Source organism: Glycine soja, chromosome 2, assembly GCF_004193775.1.
Source record: "Glycine soja cultivar W05 chromosome 2, ASM419377v2, whole genome shotgun sequence".
NCBI classification, from domain to species: domain Eukaryota; kingdom Viridiplantae; phylum Streptophyta; class Magnoliopsida; order Fabales; family Fabaceae; genus Glycine; species Glycine soja.
The window spans coordinates 28,431,514-28,454,499 of NC_041003.1; positions in this window are offsets into that span (position 1 = coordinate 28,431,514).

Here is a 22,986-nt window from a genome sequence, read left to right on the forward strand (position 1 = left end):
TTAATCCATGCATGCTTAGTGCTTGATTAATTGTCTTTGCGCTTAATTTATGTTCATGCTTAATGATCAGTTTCATTCATGATTAATTGGTGTATGTGTTGCTTAATCACATAATGACAGCCTTATGTTAATTTTCGCTTAGTAATTTAATTTAAGATTGGATTAAGTGGTTGAACTGGTTAGGGATAAATCCTCGTAACCTAGGATAAGAGACTTGCTTGTGAATCAAGCGGAAACAACATGTTTTAATTATGTTATTTCTATAATTCGAATTTGTTTGTTGTTTAATTTACAAAAACAAACAAACCCCTCCAATTCGTTACTGTTTTATTACTATCTAATATGAATGTTTGGTTGACCATTGCTCGTTGGGAGACGACCTAAGATCACTTCCTAGATACTGCATTTTTAATGTTTATTTGATTCAGGTACGGTCTCGATCACATATTTGCTCTAACTATGTAATATTTGCTCTGATTATGTCTTTGAAATATCTCCTTATGCTCTGATGATTAACAAGTTTGTTGTATATCAAAGTTATATTCCTCATATACATAACCCAAGAGTAAGTGGTGTGAGACAGTACATTCTAAACTGCTCTGATACCTTGATCTTAATCTCCTCATCTTATCCTTTTAGTATCAAAATTTATATTGTTTGTCATCATAAAAAAAGAGGAGATTGCTAAGTCTGGTTGCGTCTAAGTCACATTGAATTGTACCAAATAATTAAATCCCTAAGGTTTTGATGTTAAAAAGGTATAAATTTCAAGTATTAACCTTTCATGCTTAAGCTACATGTTCATCTATCTCTATGAGATACAAGCAGAAAAGCATGAACATAAATGCTCTGGATGATAGGCAAAGTATTAGTCATTGGACGATATTGTCTCAACGTCTAGTCTTGAGAAGACAAGTGCTTTAGCACATGGCTTCCAGTACAAAAGCAATGGAATAGTTACTTGATCCTCAAGTACTGAAAACAATCATCAGAGAGTAACGTCCATAGGTTCAATAAGCAACTTATGTCATAGCACACAAAAAGAAAGATTTAAATTGTCTTTTCTTGACATTCTTAATTCATTTTGTCTTATGATGTTAACGTTTCTTTTGATTTTTAAGCTATAAGTAAGCTCTGAGCCATTGGCAATAGTGTAAAATTGTACTTCTCTAAAGATATGCTACAGAAAGTGTTTGTGGTCTCCACTCTTTCTTTGCATAGAGCGGCCTCGTGTCAAGCATCAAAGCTATTAGACAACAGCTAGTTAGGATCTCTTAACGAATTGAAGCTATGAAGTCTATATAAAGCTTGAAGATATTTGTGTAAAGGTTGTCAAATTACAAGAGAATAATCTAAGACAAACAAACAAAAGTGTTGTAACGCTATCATTTTACTGGATGAAGGAAACTAGGCTGAATTGAATAAATCTTAGCTTTTCTAAGTTAGTGAATTTTGTTGTATTTAAGCTTATTGTGTAAAAATTATTTGAGTGATTAGAATACTCTTATGCATCCAGTGACTTGAGCAATGATCTCCATGGATAAGGTGGCCTTCCTGCCAAGAACATTGGAGGCGATGGTGTGAGTAGTCTTGAACTTAGCATTGCGCCAAAACCTTTTGATGAGTTATGGATGAATGGTCTAACAGTCATTGTAAAAACCTCTTATGCCACAACATAGCGTTCTTCATTTAGATTTTCAAGCTGATGCCTTCAAGGTAGTTGATATCAAAGAAATGCTCGATATGGATGGTAGCTTTATTTTTAGTAAGAATGGTGGTTGTCTCTATCTTGGGAATGGTTGGGTTGAATGTGGATCGTTTGCTTCCACTTGACATGATGCAAGGTTGAAGCTTTCTAGGATTAGGGTTTGTGTTTAGGGTTCAGAGAGAGAATAAAAATGAGAAAGAAAGTGGGGAATTTTTGTAATTGAAGGGTTTGATAAGAGAAGGGATGGTTGTTTTGATTCTTGAAGATGAACCCATTTTTTGGGCTTTTTGAAATGCAATCATAAGGTCCACCAATCAAAGGGTGACTCATCAAAAGCACAATAACATTATCTTACCCAAGACACTACATTTCATCTTAAATAACACAATGTTGATGATATGAAAATATTCATACATTGGGCACACATAATATATAAATGATGTGCATCTATCAACTTAGATTCATTGGATGATGGGTCCTCTAGACACTAAGTTAGATTGTAGGACATATAAACATTAACTCATTCTTTTATAAAGTCCATTCCAATTTTATTCTTTAGCAAAATCAACCTTTCTTTAGTTAGGGGTTTTGTAAATGACAACAAGTTGATCATTAGTGGGTACAAATTGTATGATGGAAGCTTGCTTGAGAAGCTTCTATAGAGGTTGGATCTTTAAGCTTCAATGAGCTCCTTCAATGGTGATTTTCCACCATTGAGATGCAGCGGAAGGTAAAGGAGAAGAGGAGAGAGGAGGCACCATCCACAAGGGAATAAGCCATGGATGGAGAAGCTTCACTACCAAGAAAGTGTCTTGGATAAGAAGCTTAGAGAGGAAGCTTCAATGGAGGAAGAGAATGAGAGAGAGAGAGAGAGAGAGAGAGAGAAAGTGGCATGGAAAATTGAAGGAAGAAAGGGACAGAAGTTGAACTTTGAAATGTGTCTCATAAGACTTTCATTCATCAAAGTTGTGACAAGTGTTACACATGTTTCTATTTATAGCCTAGGTCACTAACTAAAATGTGAATTTCATTTTCATTTTATGTGAATCTAAGAGGAATATTCTAAGGATATTCTAAAGGCATCTTAAAATAATCTAAGAATATGCCAACGGCATCTTAGCATATTCCCTTTAGATGCCACAAGAATGAAAGGTGTGACTTTAGCACATAGGAAAGGAATATGTCACAAGAATATGCCAAAGGAATATTATAAGAATATGCCAAAGGAATATTTCAAGAATATGCCAAAGGGTGGAAAACTACACACACCCCTCCAATAGCTAAACTCACACCTATGCCAAAATACACGAAAATACAAAAAAAAAATCCCTACTACAAAGACTACTCAAAATGCCCTGAAATACAAGGTTAAAATCTTATACTACTAGAATGGTCAAAATACAAGGCCCAAAAGGAGGAAAACCTATTCTAATATTTACAAAGAAAAGTGGGCTCATACTTAGCCAATGGACCCAAAATCTACCATAAGGCTCATGAGAACCCTAGGGCCTTCTCCTACATCTATAGCCAATCTTCTTAGAGTCATCTATCCAATCCCCTTGCGGGATAGGATTTCATTATTCCCTCCTCCTTGAAAAGGATTTGTCCTCAAATTCAGAGGTTCTTAAAACTCTGGGCTTCTTCCCTCAACACCTGTGAAAGGACTAAAAACATATATATTAGTGGTGTTGAGTATGTTAGAGTAGGGTAAGACCTGAAAACCCCTTTCCAGAGCATTTTCCCATGAGAGAACATGGTTCCTCACCAACTCAATGAGTGGTGCTACAAGTATAGAAAAATATGGGACAAACCTTTTGTAAAAGTTTGTTAAGTCATGGAAGCCCCAAATTTCCCTTATACTTGGTGGAGTGGGCCACTCGGGAATGACCTTTATTCTCTTACGGTCCCCTTGATCATTATTTACAAAATTAAGGAAAGTAATGTAATATAACATACCTTTCTCTATATTTTCATGTTGATTACTCCTATCAAAAAGTATGACGAACCTAAGGTGTCCCATATGAGCATCTTGGTTTGTATTGAAACCAAAAATAAGAACAAACCTACCTAATGAGTCCCTATATATATGAATCATGAAGATATTGGATGCATTGGTGATTTTACAAAAGAGGATTACACCATTCAACATATTCATCATACCACCTATCATAGGAATTTGGTGCATCATAATACCTATTTTGGACACCAACAAAGCACAAGGGTTTAAGCTCTTACGAACCAAACCCTCATCCAACAACTCCTTTACTTAAGGAATAACCTCAAGCTCAAGAGGTATGGTAGTGCTAAGGGAGGTTTCCCTTGATAGGAGAAGGTAGAAGGATTGTTTACGAAGGATTGTTATTTTGATATCACCTTTTGTTGCAAAATGATTTTCCTTCTTAACAATCTTCTTGGAGGAATCCTTTTCCTCTTTTTCCTCCGCCTTGGCCTTTGAAGACAAGGTCTTACTATCCTTCTTTTTCTTTTGTTTTTCTAGTTTTTCTTCCCCATCCCTCTTATCATCTTTGGGCTTAGAAGGTCCAGCCCCTAAGATGCCTTGACCTTGGTCTTTCTTTGGATAAGAGTGAGAGCCATAAGATTTTGAAGTAGGCTTTCTTTTAAGTTGTTGCTCTACCCTTATGCAAAGTTGGACTAGGTCATCTAGGTCCCTATATGGAAGGAGCTCAACCTTGTCCCTCACTTCCATATTAAGTCCACTAAGGAACCTAGCAATACTTATTCTTTCCTCCTCCCTAAGCCTAGCTCTCAAAAGGAGTAGTTCCATTTGTTGCCTATACTCTTCAACACTCATACTCCCTTATCAAAGCCTTTGGAGCTTGTCCATAAGCTCAATTTCATAGTAGGAAGGGATGTGCCTCTTCCTAAGGGCACTTTTCAAGTCATTCCAATACTTTACTAGAAGATCCCTATGAATCATTCTTTCCATAACAAGGGAAGTCCACCAATAGAGGGCATACCCTTGGAAGCTAAGGGTAGCCAAAGGAACCTTCCTTTCCTCACTTGTATGATGGCAAGCAAAGAGTTGCTCAATCTTCATTTCCTAATCTAAATAAGCCTCTACATTGTCCTTCCCATGGAAGTATGGGAGGTTAATGTTAGAATCTTGAGGATTTATTTATTTTTCTTTCCTATGCGAGTGAGGTCTAAGATGTGACCTATGTCTTCCTTCACAATAGTCACGAAGTTCTTCACTTAGGCTCTGGCAAGAGTTATGACTACTATAGGAGGCATGTTTTTCTTTTATTAACTATTTTAGTATTTTCCTTCTTTCTTCTTCCCTTATTTGTTCCCTCTCATCTTGATTTATTTTTACCCTATTTTTTCCTTTTTCTTTTCTTTCTAGTTTTTCTTTCCATAACTTGAGGGAACTTAACTCATCTAAGATTCAAGATAGAGGGTCCCTATGAATAGTACCCTCACCATTAATACTAGATGAATGATGACTCATGTTGGTTCCTAAGTTGTGGTTCTTTCTTATTGGGGGTTTGCAAAAGGTAAAAGCTAGGGTTCAAAAGAACTGAAGATAAGCGTGATAAGCAAGAAGAAAGTATTATGCAATAACAAGATAAACTAGGGATGACTAGTAAAGAAAATAAGCTATGAAGGTAAGCAAGAAATTAAAGTGCAAGAAATGTAAACTATGCGGATCCTAAGAGTGTTTAGATGACCTCATTTAAGGTTCCCAACAAAACACTCACTATCCTAAGAAAAAATTTCCTAAAATTATTACACACAAATGGAAGTTAAGTAACCTATTGGAGGCTCCCAACACACTTCCAATGAAAGACCTTTTTGTTACAAAATTTGAAAGCAATGAAGGTAAGTAAATTGCCAATTACAAAATTACAAAAAAGTCCTCAATTTTGGTGGTTGTTCTCTCTTTGGTGTTTCACTTAATTTGGAGTGCTTCTTATTCCAATAGCTCTTAAGGTGGTTGGCCCCTTGCTTCTTGACTCAAATTCTCCAATTGATGGCACCAATCCTCGTTTCCAATTCCCTACATGGCAACTCACAAACAAGGAAACAAAGAGACAAGCAATAACCAAAGACCAAAAATGAAATGAAAGTTAAACCAATAGAGTTTTAACAAGACAAATTTTCAAGGATTATTCAACAATTAAAGCAATGAAAAACACATAAAAGCAAGCTAGGACTCAAAGAGAAACCTAGAATGGCTCTAGAGTAGAGTAAACAATACAAAAAAAAAACTCAAGAAATCTCAAGTTTTGGCACTTGTTTTCATACTACTTTTCAATTGAAATTTCATAACTAAGATTGGTCTAAAATAGGCACTAATTATAGAACAAATTTTGAGCCAAAACAACAAGCACACTTCCCTTTCACTTTTTTTTTAATTTTTCCTAGACACTGATTTTTCTACCAACTTGTATGATTTTTATTATTTTTTTTCCTTTTATCCAAATCACTTGTTTCTTTTTTTCGAATTTTTTTTACAGATGTCTATAAAATTCAATAAACATTTCAGCTCAAAATTGTTAAACAAGTGGCCTCGGTTATCTTAAGAATGGGGGGTTGAATTAAGATAACAAAAAACCATTCCCCAACTAAAAATTTCACTCTTTTTTTGAACTATTAATGCAACCTTAATATGAATTACTAAAAAGAAAATTCAAAGTAAACTTCTTTAACGTAAAAGATAAATGACAATAAATAAAAGAAGTTTAAAGGAAGAGAGAATGCAAACTCAGTTTTTATACTGGTTCGGCCACACCCTGTGCCTACATCCAGTCCCCAAGCAACCCTCTTGGGATTTCCACTATCTTGTAAAATGCCTTTTGCAAAGTCTGAACCACACAGGGACAACTTTTTCCTTGTGTTTGAAATCCTTACAACTTAAGAGACCCTCAGTCCCTTAATCAATCTCTTTGAATAAGAAGAAGAATAAGTTTTTCACTTTAAGAGAAGGATATTACAATTGAAGATCAATCAAGATTCCTTATTGAATATGCAAGTGTTTGACCAAGGAATCTTTTTGAGAGGATAAGACATTTCAGTTCAGAAAAACTCTCTCTAGAAATTCGTGTCCCAAGTCACATATATATAGGCCTTTGATGGCCATTCAAAAACATTTGAAAATATGTGACTGTTGGGAGTTATTTTCGAAAATTCCTCACTAGTAATCGATTACCAAAATGGTGTAATCGATTACACAGTTGTTTTCTAAAGAGTTGTGACTCTTCATATTTGAAATTTGAATTTTAACTCTGGTAATCAATTATATACACTCTGTAATCGATTATAGACTTTGAAATTTAAATTCAAATTTCTAAAGGTTGTTTTAAAACGGTCAAAACTTTTGGTAATTGATTACAAGCTTTCAAAAACATTTTAAAGCATTCTAGAAAGCACTTTGGCCATTGTAATTCTCTGGTAATCGATTACTAGAGAGTAAATTGAAGTTTTATAAAATCTTAAAAACTTTTGAAAAAAATCCTTTGGCCAAACCTTGTGCATCATCAATTTAGAAACTCTTTCTAAGACTCTAGAGACTAAATTCATCATTTATCTTGGATTTCTTGGAGTCTTTTCTTGGATCAAACATGAGAAGAGCGTTTCTTTGGCATCATCAAAACTTCATGATATATTTGCTTCTACAAAAATTCACAGTGACCAATTCCCAGTAATTTTTACAAGTTCGTATGTTCAAGCTGTCAGCACCAGCAATTTCAGGCTTCGAATTTGCTAAGAATGGTATATTGATTTCCTTACTTACTTTCAACTTTCCTATGTATGTTAAACTCACTAGGCTTGTTTAACAAAGTTTTAGGAGTTCAATATACACTTAGGATCGAAATTTCAGCCAGCAATTCAATCACCAAAACTCAAATTCACAGTAGACACAATCATAAGAAAACCTAAAATTCAAGAAAAGGTTCATAATCAAAGACTCTCTAAGAATTTTGTATGAACATGTTAAGGACTAATTAACATGCAAGATTTGACTCAAATCAAAAAATAGGCTAAAAAAATTTCATACACTCATGAACAAATGAGTTAGATAAAGAAAAAGGAAAAAATAAAATTCAACACAACATAAGAAATCTTTTGTGACAAGTTTCATCTAGACATGACTTCTATGACAAAACTACAATAGGTGAACATGTCACTCTAGATTTTTGAAATTTACTTCTACTTTAATGATTTTGTAAGAATTTTATGGTTTAGGTTTCAGTCACAAAAAAATAACAAGAAAAAAAAACTCAAAGGAACCTAAACTCAACACAATTCATGGTTCAAGAACAAAAACAAAAAATTTGAATCATAGAAAATCAAATCTAGCTTCTATAGCAAGTTAAATCAGTGGAAATTCTACATAATCTTGTTAACAACATTCAACACAGGATATGTGAGGAAATACATGAATAAAAAATGAATAAGCAACAATGGAGGTTTAAGGAGCATCTACTTGAAGCTCTTGTGCTTTGATTACCACTTGATGGGACTTGATGGAAGCTTGCTTGAGAAGCTTTTATGGAGGCTAGATCTTTGAGCTTCAATGAGGTCCTTCAATGGTGATTTTCAACCATGGATATGCAGCGGAAGATAAAGGAGAAGAGGTGACAGAATACGGCATCCACAAGGGAATAAGCCATGGAAGGAGGAGCTTCACCACCAAGAGAGTGTCTTGGATAAGAAGCTTAGAGTGGAAGCTTCAATGGAGGAAGAGAATGAGGGAGAGAAGGAGAAAGTGGCATGAAAAATTGAAGGAACAAAGGGATACAAGTTGAACTTTGAAGTGTGTCTCACAAAACTCTCATTCATCAAAGTTGTGACAAGTGTTACACATGTTTTTATTTATAGCCAAGGTCACTAACTAAATCAAATTCACTTTGTGAATTTAATTTTCATTTCATGTGAATCTAAGAGGAATATTCTAAGGATATGCCAAAGGCATCTTAGCATATTCCCTTTAGATGCCACAAGAATGAAAGATGTGACTCTAGCACATGAGAAAGGAATATGCCACAAGAATATGCCAAAGGGTGGAAAACTACACACACCCCTCCAATAGCTAAACTGACACCCATGCCAAAATACACAAAAATACAAAAAAAAAATCCTTACTACAAAGACTACTCAAAAGGCCCTCAAAATACATGGCTAAAACCCTATACTACTAGAATGGCCAAAATACAAGGCCCAAAAGAAGGAAAACCTATTCTAATATTTACAAAGAAAAGTGGCTCATACTTAGCTCATGGGCCCAAAATCTACCCTAAGGCTCATGATAACTTATGCAATCCTACCCCGCCAGGGCATTGGATAGAAAACTCCAAGAAGATTGAGCCAGAGAGATGCAAGAGAAGGCCATAGGGTTCTCATGAGCCATAGGGTAGATTTCGGGCTCATGGGCTAAGTATGAGCCCACTTATCTTAGTACATATTAGATTAAGGTTTCATTATTTTTGGGCCTTGTATTTAGGGCTCCATAATGTAGGTAAGGTAGCCTAGAAATGTAGGATTTTCCAGTCCTTGTATTTTAGGGCACCTAGACTAGTTTTTGTATTAAGGGTAGTTTTGTAATTTCACATGCATTAAGTGAATATTTGATGTGTGTTGGAAAATAAATTTAATTGAATTGGGAGAAGCCCAATCCAATTAAATTTTAGAGGGGGAGGTGAGCATTTGCTTGCTACACCTCATTGCCACATCATATAGTCACACTTTGTGCATGTGCTTCACGCTTTACATGCCTCATGCCACCTAAGCATACTTAGTGGAGAATCTTGGACTTGATCTTGAATTTAGTGGGCTGAACCATAGATAAAATTCACTAATCATAGTTAGTGAAATTTTGGCTCCAAAGTTTGGCTCCACAAATTCAATTTCAAATTCAAGTGAAATTTGAATAGAAATTCAAATTTCCCTCCAATTTTGTGTGACACTTAGGCTATAAATAGAGGCCTTGTGCGTGCATTTTTTTCAACTTTGATCATTTGAATATTAACTTCAGATTTCATAGCTCTTTTAGAGCACAAAATTTCGTGCTCTTCTCTCCCTCTCCCTTCATTCATCTCCTTCTTCCTCAAAGCTCTTATCCATGGCCTCCTATGGTGGTGAGCTTCTTCTAGACTCATCTTCTCCTTGAAGTGGCGTCTTATCCATTCCGCTGCCATTTATCTTCCAAGAAGCAAAGGAATCCATTGATGAAGAAGATCCTAGGCCTACAAGCTCCAATGGAGCTTACATCAATAACCCTAGGGCCTTCTCCTACATCTCTGACCCAATCTTCTTAAAGTCTTTTATCCAATTCCCTTGCGGGGTAGGATTGCATCATTGTAAGTCCACTATCACTATCTGAACATGGTCTCTTATAAACTGATGCTTAATCTCTATATTTTTTGCCCTTTAATGCAATATGGGATTTTTAGAAAGACTAATGGCAACTTTGTTATCACAGAAGATAGGAATGTTACTCTCACTGTTGTTGTAATCTTCTAGTTGATTCTTTACCCAAAGCAAATAAGCACAACAACTTGTAGCTGATATGTATTCTACTTTAGTAGTGGATAGTGCAGTTGATCCTTGTTTTTTACATATCCAAGTTACCACCAATAAAATGGTAGTTTCCACTGGTGCTCTTTCTTTCAAGTTTGTCTCTAGCATAATCAACATCACAATATCCTATCAATTTGAAATCATTCTTTTTCTTAAAGCAAAAACCAAGATTAGAAGTACCAATAAGAAATCTAAAGATTCTTTTAACAACAATTAAGTGAACTTCCCTTGGTTTTTTCTTAAATACTTCACACAAGCAAGCACTGAACATAATGTCAGGTCTAGATGCAGTAAGATACAACAGAGACCTAATCATAGCCCTGTTTTGGGTTCCATCCACCTGCATAGATTCCTCGTCCAATCCAAGATATATGGTTGGATGCATTGGGGTATTCATTTCCTTTACATCGTTTATATTGAATTTTTTCAATAGTTCCTTCACATACTTAGTCTAATGAATGTATATAGCTTTGGTTCTTTTCTTGATTTGTAGACCAAGGAAGAATTTTAGTTCTCCCATCATACTCTTTTCAAACTCAGTCTTCTTGTTGAAAGTAACCTTTGGAAACTAACTTTGCCTTATTTCTCACTATCTTACCATTCTCGTCTAATTTATTTCTAAACACCCACTTTGCTCCAACAACCTACTTGTTTTTGGGTAGCTCTACAATATTTTGTACTTCATTTTTTTGGAACTGGTCAAGCTCTTTTTGTATGGTGTCAAACCAGTTTTCATCTTGCATGGCTTTATCTATGTGTTTGGGCTCAACATCTGATATTAGAGTAGTATGCCCTTGAAGCCTAAGAGGTGTTCTGGTTTGGATTCTTTATGTTGGATCATTAATGATTTGACTTCCTAGATTTTTTTTTCTCATGTTGCATCCAGTTGGTTCTCTTATCTCTTCTTGAGGACCATTCGTGGTGAATTGGACGTTGTAGCTTCTATGTTGTGACTAGATTACACAATTTTTTATTCCATCTTCCAATCTTAAATCTACAAAGGACTTGTCTAGCTCTGATAGTTCCTAATCAGCTTTGGTGTCATTAAACCTTATATGGATAGCTTCTTCAACTGCTAAGGTTCTAGAGTTACAACTTCTATATGCCTTGGATGTTTTAGAGTACCTAAACAACATTCCATCATCACTCTTAGAATCAAACTTTCCTAAGTTTTCCTTAGTGTTTTAGATGAAACATTGACATCTAAAGGGAAGGAAATATGATATGTTGGTTTTTTGGCCTTTCCACAATTCAGAGGGAGTCTTTTTCAGAATAGGTCTTATGTAAATTCTATTTTTTAAATAACAAGAGTAGAATTATCATTAATCATGGTCCTAGCCATTTCTTGTAATGATATGTTCTTTCTCTCAATTACACCATTCTGTTAAGGTGTTCTTGAAGTCGAGAAGTTCTAAAGAATACCATTTTCCTCACAAAACAGTTGAAAATTTTCATTTTCAAATTCTCCTCCATGGTTACAAAATTTAAAGAAGACACCGAAGGACTCATCCTTGTGGGCTAGGAACATAACCCAAGTCCATCTAGAGTTATCGTCCACTATGACCATTCTATACCTTTTACCACTTACAGAGTCAATTCTAGTTGGGCCAAACAAATCAAGATGTACCAGATTTAATGGTCTTGAGGTGGAAATAATGTTTTTGCTAGAAAAGGAATTTTTAACTTGTTTCCCCTTTTGACTAGCTTCACAAAGTAAATCATCTTTGTATGACATACTTGGTATGCCTCTTGCAAGGTTATGCTTTTGTAGCTTTGAGATTAACCTCAAGCTAGCATGACCATGTTTTTTATGCCATACCTAGTTATCTTCTTTGATAGACAACAAAAACGATACTTTTTGATTTGATAGCTGACCTAGTCTAATCTTGTAATGATTACCTTTCTTCTTGGTAGAAAAGAGTAAGGATGCATCATTGTTCTAGATTATACACTTATCCTTGTTAAAGGAAACATGATATCCATTGTCTCATAATTGACTTATGCTCAATAGATTGTGTTTTAACCCTTCCACAAATGAAACATTATCAATAGGTGGATATAGAGGTACACTTATCTTACCCATTGTTGTTATTATCCCTTTTTTATTCCCTTTGAAAGTTACAGTTCCACCATGCATAGGGAGAGACATTAGAACATACACCTTTCTCTTTTCATGTGTTGTGAGAAACCACTGTCTAGGTACCACGATAGGTGTATCTTTCTTGCTATCATGGACATCTGCAACAAGAATTATCTTGTCCTTAGGTACCCAAATATTCGTGGGTCCTTTCTTGTTAGTTCTGAATGCATTTGATGCATCCTTCTTAGGTAAGTCCTTGAACCTGGATGTCATATGTCCTACTTTGCCACAAACATAAAAAAAAAAAAAAACAATAGTATCCTCATCATGAACATACATTTCTCCCTCATACCTATGACCAGATTTATCTGTAGGACATCTATTGTATCTTAACTAATTATAAAGATTTTCAATTCCTCCAATGAATTTGGCTAAGGTTGTCTTTAAAGTACCAATCTCCTCATTAAGTTTTATAACATCTTGAGGTTGATCCTTTAAGACTTCATTCTTTAAAAGATTATTATTTAAGAATTTCACATACTTTTTGTGATTTTCACACTCTATCTAAAGATCATGTTTACTCCTTTTCAAGTCCATGCAATCTTGGTGAGCTTATGCGCATTCTTTCCAGAGATCATACCTCTCTTTAGTAAGGTGATATTGAAGTTTATTAAGTCCTTTTTACTACTTTTGTATAAATTTAATTTTACATTCCAAAATATGAAAGTCCTTCATTAGAGTATCTTGTTCTTTGGAAACTTTTTCATTTTTCAGACAAATTTCCTTTTTAAGGGTTTCATAAGCTTTACTGCTTTGAGTAGTTTGTGTCAAAGAACTGATATCTCTAAATTGATGGACTTCTTTAAGTTCAATAGATGGTTCATTAACAATGTTCTATGTTGTAACTGTTTTATCCAATTGTAACCATTTTCGGTTATTTTGTTATTTGTAAGTTGCTATAAGAGAAGTTAGTTAACATGGTTCAAGTTAGAAAGAAAGCTTCTAAACCCAATTTCATTGTATTTTTTATTTCTATAATTTGAAATGGAACTTCCATTTTTGTACATCTCTCTTGTCCTTCTATCATTTGTTTTCCCTATCTATTTGTGTATTTCTCAGTCTTAAGCCCAACAAATTGGTATCAAAGCTTTGGTTCAGATCAGCTCTGCATCTGTTTCATGGTGGGTCTAAGTCATCAGAGATCAACCATTATGTCCTACTTGTGCTACATCTTCAATATTTTATCAATAAGATGGTCAACATAATCAAGATTAAGAAATTCACTGGGAAGAATAACTTCAACAATTGGCGCATTTAGATGTGTGCCTTGTTGAAAAAATAGGGAATCTGGGCAGCTCTCTCTAGTCAACCATCAAAGGTTGATAAGTTAGTTCTTCAGTTGCAAGATAAAAAAAAAAGCTCACTTGTTGATTCTCTTGTCACTATCTTATGAAGTTCTTTATGAATTAAAAAAAAAAACCTTTTTTGCGTTATGGCTCAAGCTGGAGAAACTCTTCATGAAGAAATCTATCTACAACAAGTTTTTTTTAAAATAATGTTTGTTTGGCCTTCGAATGAGAAAATGTATGCCAATACAAGAACATCTTGATGAGTTAAACTCTGTTCTGATGGAGCTTTATGACATTGATGTCAAGATAGAAGATGAAAATCTAGAAATGTTTCTGTTAGCCTCTCTCGCTTCTTTCTATGAGAATTTTGTGAGTTATCTTAGTGTTGGAAAAGACTCCATTACACTTGAAGAAGTCAAGTCTAGTCTCTATTCAAGAGAGTTTTGACTGAAAACATCTAGAAATGGTGATGAAGCCTCTGCGTCCAAATTATTGGTGGCTCATTCGGCTAGAGGGCAGAAGAAGAAGAAGAAGAAAGAAAAAGGTAGCAAGAAGAGAAAGTTGATTCAAAGGACATCTATATTTATTGCAAAGAAAGATTATGTTGTTGTCGTGGTTTAGAATAATTTCTCATTAGAAAATGATTTGGTTCTAGTTTTTGGTGAACAACCTCAACAACATTCTAAACAATGGGTAATGGGCTCAGAGTGTTCTTATCATATGTGTTCACACAAAAGTTGGTTTGTAACATATGAGGAAAAGTCTAGTGGTAATGTTCTTATGGGTAATAATGCTCCTTGCAAGTCAGTCGGTATAGGTTCTGCATAGATTAGAGTGCACAATGGGATTGTTAGAACTTTAATTGAGGTTCTTCATGTTCTAGAGCTTAAGAAAAATCTAGTCTTTGTGGGTTCCATGGATTCAAAAGGTTTTTCTTATTGGGTTGAAGGTGAAGTTATGCAAATCAGAGGGAAAGGAAAGTTTGTGGTAATGCAGGGGACCAAGGAAGGAAATATGTACATCCTTCAAGGGCCAGCTATGATAGGCTCTATCTCAACTGTTTCACAAGTTGGCAACCATGCGTCCAATAATAATTCTCTATGGCATCTGCGTCTGGGCCACATGAGTGAAAAAAAGACTGGAAATTCTGAGCAAGTAAGGCTTACTTGGAAATCATAAGGCGGAACCTCTTTAGTTTTATGAGCATTGTGTCTGTGGGAAACAACATTGGATGAAATTTCCAAAGGTTGCACACACTACAAAGGGCATATTGATTTACATCCATTTTGACTGTTAGAGGCCTTCAAGAGTTTCATCATTGGGAGGGGCAAGGTACTTACTTTCCATCATTGATGATTACTCTAGGATGACATGGAGGCTCATGATGAAGCATAAATTTGAAGCTTTCAAATGTTTCAAGCATTGGACGATTCTTATGAAGAATCAAATAGGAAAGACAATGAAGTGTCTTAGCACTAACAATGACTTGGAATTCTATTCTACAAAATTCAATGAATTTTGTAAAGATGAAGACATTGCAAGACAACATATTGTACACTATACTATGCAACAGAATAGAGTAGTTGAAAGAATGAACATAACCTTGTTGGAAAATTCCAAATGCATGTTATCCAATTCAGGGTTGAATAGGAGTTTCTGGGTTAAGGCAATCAATACAACATGTTATCTCGTGAATTGTTCCCCATTCATTGTTTTAGGTTTTAGGACCTCTATTGAGGTATGATCTAACGAAACTATTGAATACTCAATGTTAAAGGTGTTTGGTTGTCCAACATACTATCACGCAAGTGAAGGTAAGCTGGATCCCAAAGCCAAGAAGAATGTCTTTATGGAGTATGAAGATGGAATCAAAGGATTCAGAATCTGGTCTCTGTCAGAAAGAAAGATCATTATGAGTAAAGATATCATCTTTCATTAACTCTCTATGTTGCATTCCAAATCTGAAGAAGATTCGAACAAGGCTAATGATGTCACTAAGAAAGTGGAGTTTGAGAGCCCAATAATCAGAAACTTGAGTGATAAAAAACTATTTGAAGCACTTGATGAGACTGATTAGGAACTTCAAATGCAACGTCAACATCTGAACTCAACACTAGTGGTACAAGAGATTGGATGAGTTCATTGTTTCTCATAGGTACAATATAAGTCCCTATGATTCATATGTCTATCAAAGTAAGGTGGAGGATGGTTACCACATATATTTATTACTGTAACACCCCATTTTTCATAAAATAAAAAAAATTATTTAAAAATTAATAGGATTTTTAGAAATTAAATAAATGAGAGGAAATAGTTTTTGTTAATTAAAATAAATGTTTAGTAGTATTAGAAAATAAATAGAATAAAATGATATTTTAGAAAATAAATGGATATTTTAAGTGGATATTTATTTAAGGAAAGAGTAAAATAGAGTTCATTTTTATAAAATAATAAAATAAAGAAAAATATAGTAGATAATAGGCTCAGATTACCTAATTATAAATAAAGACATACTAGGTCAATTTTTATAATTACGATGCGTCTCTACACTCTTTCTTCCTCCCAAATTTGTTTTCCCTTCTTCTTCTCCCAAAACCCTCTCTTTTCTCACATACACCCAAATTTGTCCTAGTAAAACTATGATCCTGGAACTATTAACTATTGGATCATCCTAAAATTTAGACATCACCTTCAGCACTCATGTACCCACATTCCTACCGTTGGAATTTGCAAAATTATGTTTGTAGAGATAAAAATGGCCCTCATGCTCCAATCCCTTCTCCTTCTCTCTAACGCTTGGAAACCTTAGCAAAGCAACTAGAGGAAAAGCTTGAGAAATCTTAGGAAACTGCTAGAGATACCGATATCACTGCTGGAATATACACTTAAGCCCACTTAGAGGTAAGGGATGAGTTTATCACAATTGGAGTTAGAGTGAACATGTATAGGGATCCTTAAAGGATCAAATTGGGGTTAATTTTGAGGTCTAAAAATACATTTTCAGTGTTTTCATTTCTTGAAAGCAGAAAACAAGAAGTCAAACCAAACATGCTTTCAGAATTCTAATCTTTTGAAAATGAAAACAAAAAATGAAAATGTAAACCAAACACACCCTTAGCTTTCAAACAAGATAAGTATGAACTTAATAGGGCTACTACATCCTCAGTACTTGTAAGTTTACTCTACAAAGTTCGTAGTAACTTAGGAGGAAATGTAAGGATATACCTTTTTACTATACATGTATGTGTGGTTGCTATCAACCGAATGAATAAGTGAATAATTATATGCCTTAAATGTTGAAAGATTGTTATTGTATGATATATATATATATATATATATATATATATATATATATATATATATATATATATATATGTTTTATGCCATGTATATATTACTATTGTGTGATGTGTATATGATTCTTGAGGCGTAATGACATGTCATTTTTGGATTATGAAATTGTGATTGAGATTGAGTATAAGTAGCAAGTTGAGCATGTCTTAATTTGTGAGATACACGTGAACATGTGACAGTGAATTCTGACATTGTGAGATATTAAATTATGGACATGCGATATGATTGTAAATAAGTGAAGTTAGGAACCTGAAGTGTTAAATTGTAGCATAATATGTTAAACGTGTTTGAAAACAAGTCTAAGGTCATGGGTATTCTATAATTCATGAGCAATGTATTCATTCAAAAGTTGTTTTAGGGGTTGGACTTTAATCAGAAAGGTGAGACCCTAACGGATTCTTCGGGGTCTAGGCTTTGGGGGTAAATACACTCAGTTTGAGTACTCCTTTAAGTCTATGTTGATCTTATATGGTTGGAGCATTCTCGCAAAACAGAGTGACCCTGACTGGTCACCTTATGATTTCACTTAGTAAGAGTAACCTGACATACCCATTATGAGGCATATCTTGTTATGTACTCCTAGGCACCCTAGTGTTGTTTTTCACTGACATGGTACCACATTGCATATAGGCTTGAGTCTTAGTATAATTGTTGCATAACGCATGTGAATTATTTATTATGAAATTGGTGAGTGTTGTTATGTCTTGAGTCAAGTGTGTGATTCATGTGTAATGTGATTGGTGATTGAAAAATGAATTTTAAATGATAAAGTGGTGAAGTGACATGGATTGTATTAAGTTGAATTATGTGATAAATATTTTCATAATGTATTTTGCTTATGTCTTTGTTTACTCGTATTTTATTTAGAAATTTGATAACTCATTCCCTGTGTGTTCTTTGTGTTTGGATCCTATGATGATCTCAAACCTTGTGTTTGTTAGAGGAGATGGCTAGGTGAATTGCTTTAAGGAACCTCGTGTTGGAGGACGTCGGGACACAATGCTCTGATAGGATGTGGCAGTGGGGTATGGGTTTCTGTTTTAGTTGCATGATGTTCCGAACATGTTATTTTACTTTAGGTAGTTTGTACTTATGTCAGAAGATTTTCTTATGTCAGAAGGAATACATTCAAAAAAGTGTTGAATCATTTTGGGATGACATATGCAAAACTAGTTTGTACTCCTTTGACAGTGTCCATTCATCTCACTAAAGTTAATGCCACTTAGTAAGAATTAGAAAGGAAATACATCGCTTGTGTTCCTTATGCAAGTGTTGTAGGTAGTCTCATGTTTTCAAATAACTAGCACAAGTAGTCGACGTGGTGAGTAGGTATATGGGTAAACCTAGGAAGGAACACTAGCAAGCTATAAAACGTATATTCAGGTACCTTAAGGGTACAACAGATATTGGATTGGTCTATCAAGGCCAAGGTGACAAATCTTGTGGCCTTGCTGGATATTCAAATTCTGACTACGTTGCAAATTTGGATGCAAGATGAGTTGTGACAGGCTATGCATTCACAATTGGCAATTCTCTTGTCAGTTGGAAGGCTACACTTCAGCTCGTAGTTTCCTTTTCCACTTCAAAGGCTGCATGCATGGCTCTGGCAGAAGCAACAAAGGAAGGTATTGTTGAAAGGTCTTATTAGAAATCTCAGGTTTCTATAGGATAAAGCTATCATTTTCTATGACAGTTTAAGTGTAATTTGTTTAGCCAAGGATCAAGTCTATCATGAAAGGATTAAACATATTGACATCAAAAACCAATTCATTCAAACTGAGAAGAGGATTACAGTCTAGAAAGTTGATGCGAAGGAGAATCCAACCAATATGCTCACAAAGTGTGTTCCTTGAAGCAAGTTCATACACTGTTTGGATCTACTTAATGTAGATTACTGGAAATAAAATTGTGTTACTTCTAATTCAAAATTTTTATTCAACCAAGGTGGAGATTGTTAGAAGAATGAGTGGACAACTCTGAAAGAGTTGATTGGATGACACTGTTTGTATCATCCAGTCTTGCCCTCTATGTTGGAATTTGTCTTTTGTCCAGCACATCTAGTCTAGTCTACCTATGTATCATCCAGTATGTTTAGTTAATTTATTTAGATGGTTCATTAACAATGTTCTGTGTTGTATCTCTTTTATCTAGTTGTAACTTTTTTTCGGTTATTTTGTTATTTGTACACTCCTATAAGAGGAGTTAGTTAGTAGCTTCAAGTAAGCAAGTTAAAGAGAGAGCTTTTGAACCCAATTTCATTATATTTGTTATTTTTGTACTTGGACTTGTAACTCTTGTACTTGTCCTTGGACTTCTCAAGTTTCGAATACTCTTACTTGAAGTGTCCATGTTTCTTACACTCATAGCATATAATGGAGTTCTTTTCTATTTTTCTTCTCTTTGAACACCTTCTTAGAGGAGTTCTTCCATATGAACCACTCTTGTTATTCTATATTTTCCTAATTTTTCTCAAGATGAAAGTCAACTCATCATTCTCGTAATATTCTTCTTTAGATCCTTCATCCAAAGAGTTGTTCATCCGAATAATTTAAAATATAAAAGTCAAGAGAAAACTATTAAAATCGAATAATAATTTAAATAAATTATTAATGGACAAATAATATTTCATTAACACTTTGTAAGATGAGTTGTTATAGGTGTTTAATATTATTAGTTGTGATAATAAAATGTACTAATTATTTCTTTGATACGGGTATTTTTTTCTCCTTAAATAATCATACAATATAATTAATCATAGTATAATATATTAGTTGTTATAGATCGATTCACAAAAGGAGTGAATTTTTTAGTTCATTTCAATTAATTTTTCGTTAATTATTTTTAATGATATTAGGTAATATTGTATGTCATAAGTATGTTAAAATCAATATAAAATAAAAGTAAAAGTTAAATATTTTAATTTACAGTAAAATTATATAAAATTTTAAAAAATAAAAAATAATATAATATTTGTAATTGTAGCAGTACATGAGCTTAATAATTTTATTTTACTTTTTTATATTTTTTATAAAATAAGTAGTTATATTTATTTTACTTATTAAAAATATTATATACTGTAGTGAAAATTATTATACACCTGAGTTAAATATTAATTTTGTATGATATAAATTATTTTTATAATTTTAAATGACTTTACCATTTTAATAGCAAAAAGTCACTTTATTTTCAATGAAATTTTATGTAAATTAATTATGAATGATTTTTCAGATAAATTATAAAAATTTTATATGTGTCGTATTCCATAACATATGATTAATATAAAACTTTTTTCATATAATTTAAATAATAAGTATTAACAAAACTGTAATTTTAAAATTATTGACTGAAATAACATAATTAAAGTATATTATCATTACTAATAAGAAAAGTTGTCAATTTCAGTCTGGTCATTAACTCGGTGAGATAATGGGTTATTGGTCCAATCGGTGAGCCAATAATTAATCCGGTTTAATCTAGTATATATTAAAAATTTAAAATTATATATGTATTTATTATATATAAGCATATAGCTAGAGTAAGAAAAATTCATCCATAGTCCAAAATTTAAAATAACAATTGATAATAATGAGATATCAAAATGATATCCTAGAGGTGATCCTTTTTTTTTTTGTAAAATCGATCGAGTTGGACCAGTTCAACTGAGATCCGGTACCTAACCGATCGATTTTAATCGAATCATCTCAGATCAATTGTGTGACCGATCTAATATAAAACTGATCCAATTAGGTTATTGGATCTCAGTTGAACCGGTCTGATCGACCGTGCCGAACCGGATTTCACAACTATACTAATAAGTGATGGAGTTCAAGTTTCTTATTTTTATTTTTCTTCTTTTCCATCATCATTTTAAAAGTTGAATTTCTTGCAGTCATGTTTTGCTTGTTGAGGGGAAAAGCTCAAGATTATTTATTATTCATTACAGTTCAAACTTCAAAGGCTTCAAGTTCAAAGAACCAAGTGTCATTTTATTCAGAAAACTGGTGCCAATGAAATGTTTCGCAAAGGTTCATATGAGCCAACTATATACCGACATGCATGTGGCCTAGAGATTCTCTTCTATGCAGAACACTAGTCCAGCTAAGTCCGTGCTTTAGCTATACGGTCAAATTTATTAATTAAAATCATTAATAATTTAATTTAACTAATTAATCCAATTATGCGTTGCATGCTACAGTGGAGGGATTAAATTAAATTAAAGTAGTTCCACCCAAGACCCAAGTAATCCGGCTTAGTTTGAGCCGGGAGGGGCCAGATTTAAATCATATAAAATTTAGATGGTTCTATTTTTTTTTAGTGAATATTCTAGTCTGGTGCTTATAAAATAATTTAACTCGAACTAATGAAATTATATTTAAATTAATCCGTGTTAAATTGTTAACTTAAGATATATTTATATTTTTAAATAAAAAATTTCTTAAAAAATATAAAAGGTGAAAAAAATAATATAGAAAGTTTCATTTTGTATGTATGTACTAATTTTTAAATGAATCCAATTTTTTTTTAAAAAAATATAACTTAAGATATATTTCTCCCTAACTTAAGATATATTTAAATGAATCACATTTTGTATGAACTAATTTTTGTTTCTTGTCTAAGACCCAACCATTTAAAGTTTCATTTATTCTTTTCTCGTTCAAGATGTCGGACTTGCATGCATGTTAGGGAGAAATTTACAAGTTCTCTGGCATTCAAACTTAGCAAAATATACTACTAAAAGAAATACTTTTTTATATTAGTTATTTATAATATTTTAGATTGATTTTTGTGTAAGAATAGATAATCAACCAATACAGAAAGTCAGTACTTTCTGCATTAGATCCATAAATAAGTGTAAAAAGTGACTTTTTAAGCATATGATAATAATTATAATAAATTTAACATGTTGATCGACTCTCCACATAGTCACAATTATGAAGAATGTCCAAATAGATTGACAAAACATAGTTTGGCAGACGTCCATGCCTTTCAGTCTTAATAATTGAGGGAAAGTAAATTCCAAATAAATTCACTAATTAAGTAAAACATAATAAGTGCCTAAGCGCTTCAGGTTCATTGCTTGAGGGATTATAGATGATATGATGTATGTTAAGTAGATATTTGATGCTTGGGCACAATTACATTCAACTGGATGGGCATAATTGCATTCAATTGGATCGACTGATTGAAGACTCTATGAGAATCCTGAAACTGGTCAAATACAAGCTAAAGGCCCAAGTGGAGAAGGATGAAGGCCCAGAGGCAAAGGCACTACCAAAACTATTAATTGTTGCTGAATGCCCAAACTAATTTAAAGGCTCAAGTTAAATATGTTTTTAGTTATAATTTTTATTTATTGTAATTTTGGCCCAAACTGTTTAGAAGGCACATGTCTATTTTTATCTTTTTGTTCAAATACACTATAAGTATTGGTTTTTGTTTTCAATAAAGGATTTTTGGCATTTGATAAAAGTTGGTAAGAGTTTCTCTCTGAGTTCCTTGTTGAACCAATCTAAGACTTATCAAGGTAATCTTTGTGGCGTCTACCCTGACTTATCTTCCTTCACTGGAAGTGACGTCATCCAAATCTGCGTAGTCTGTAACAAACGATTCGCTACTACTCAAGTTTACATCACTCTTCATGATAGGTGGGTCAATTAACACTTAATAAATAGGCATGAACCGTTAGATCATGCACTCATGTTTGATTACGCGCATAGATGTAATTAGGTTTCTTAAGCTAACCTGGATTTGAATTGAATAAGTTTTTGAATTGAATAAGTTTTCAAATGAAGAAGGAAAAGTTTTTGAACATTTATATGAAGTATAAAAAGACAATGAAAAACATGATTAAAGGTTATCTTCCTAATTTTTATTAGTAATATGAATCACAATTGAAAAGTGCAGTTGGAAGTACATAAAATAATATTAAACATACATAATATTTTAATAGTTCT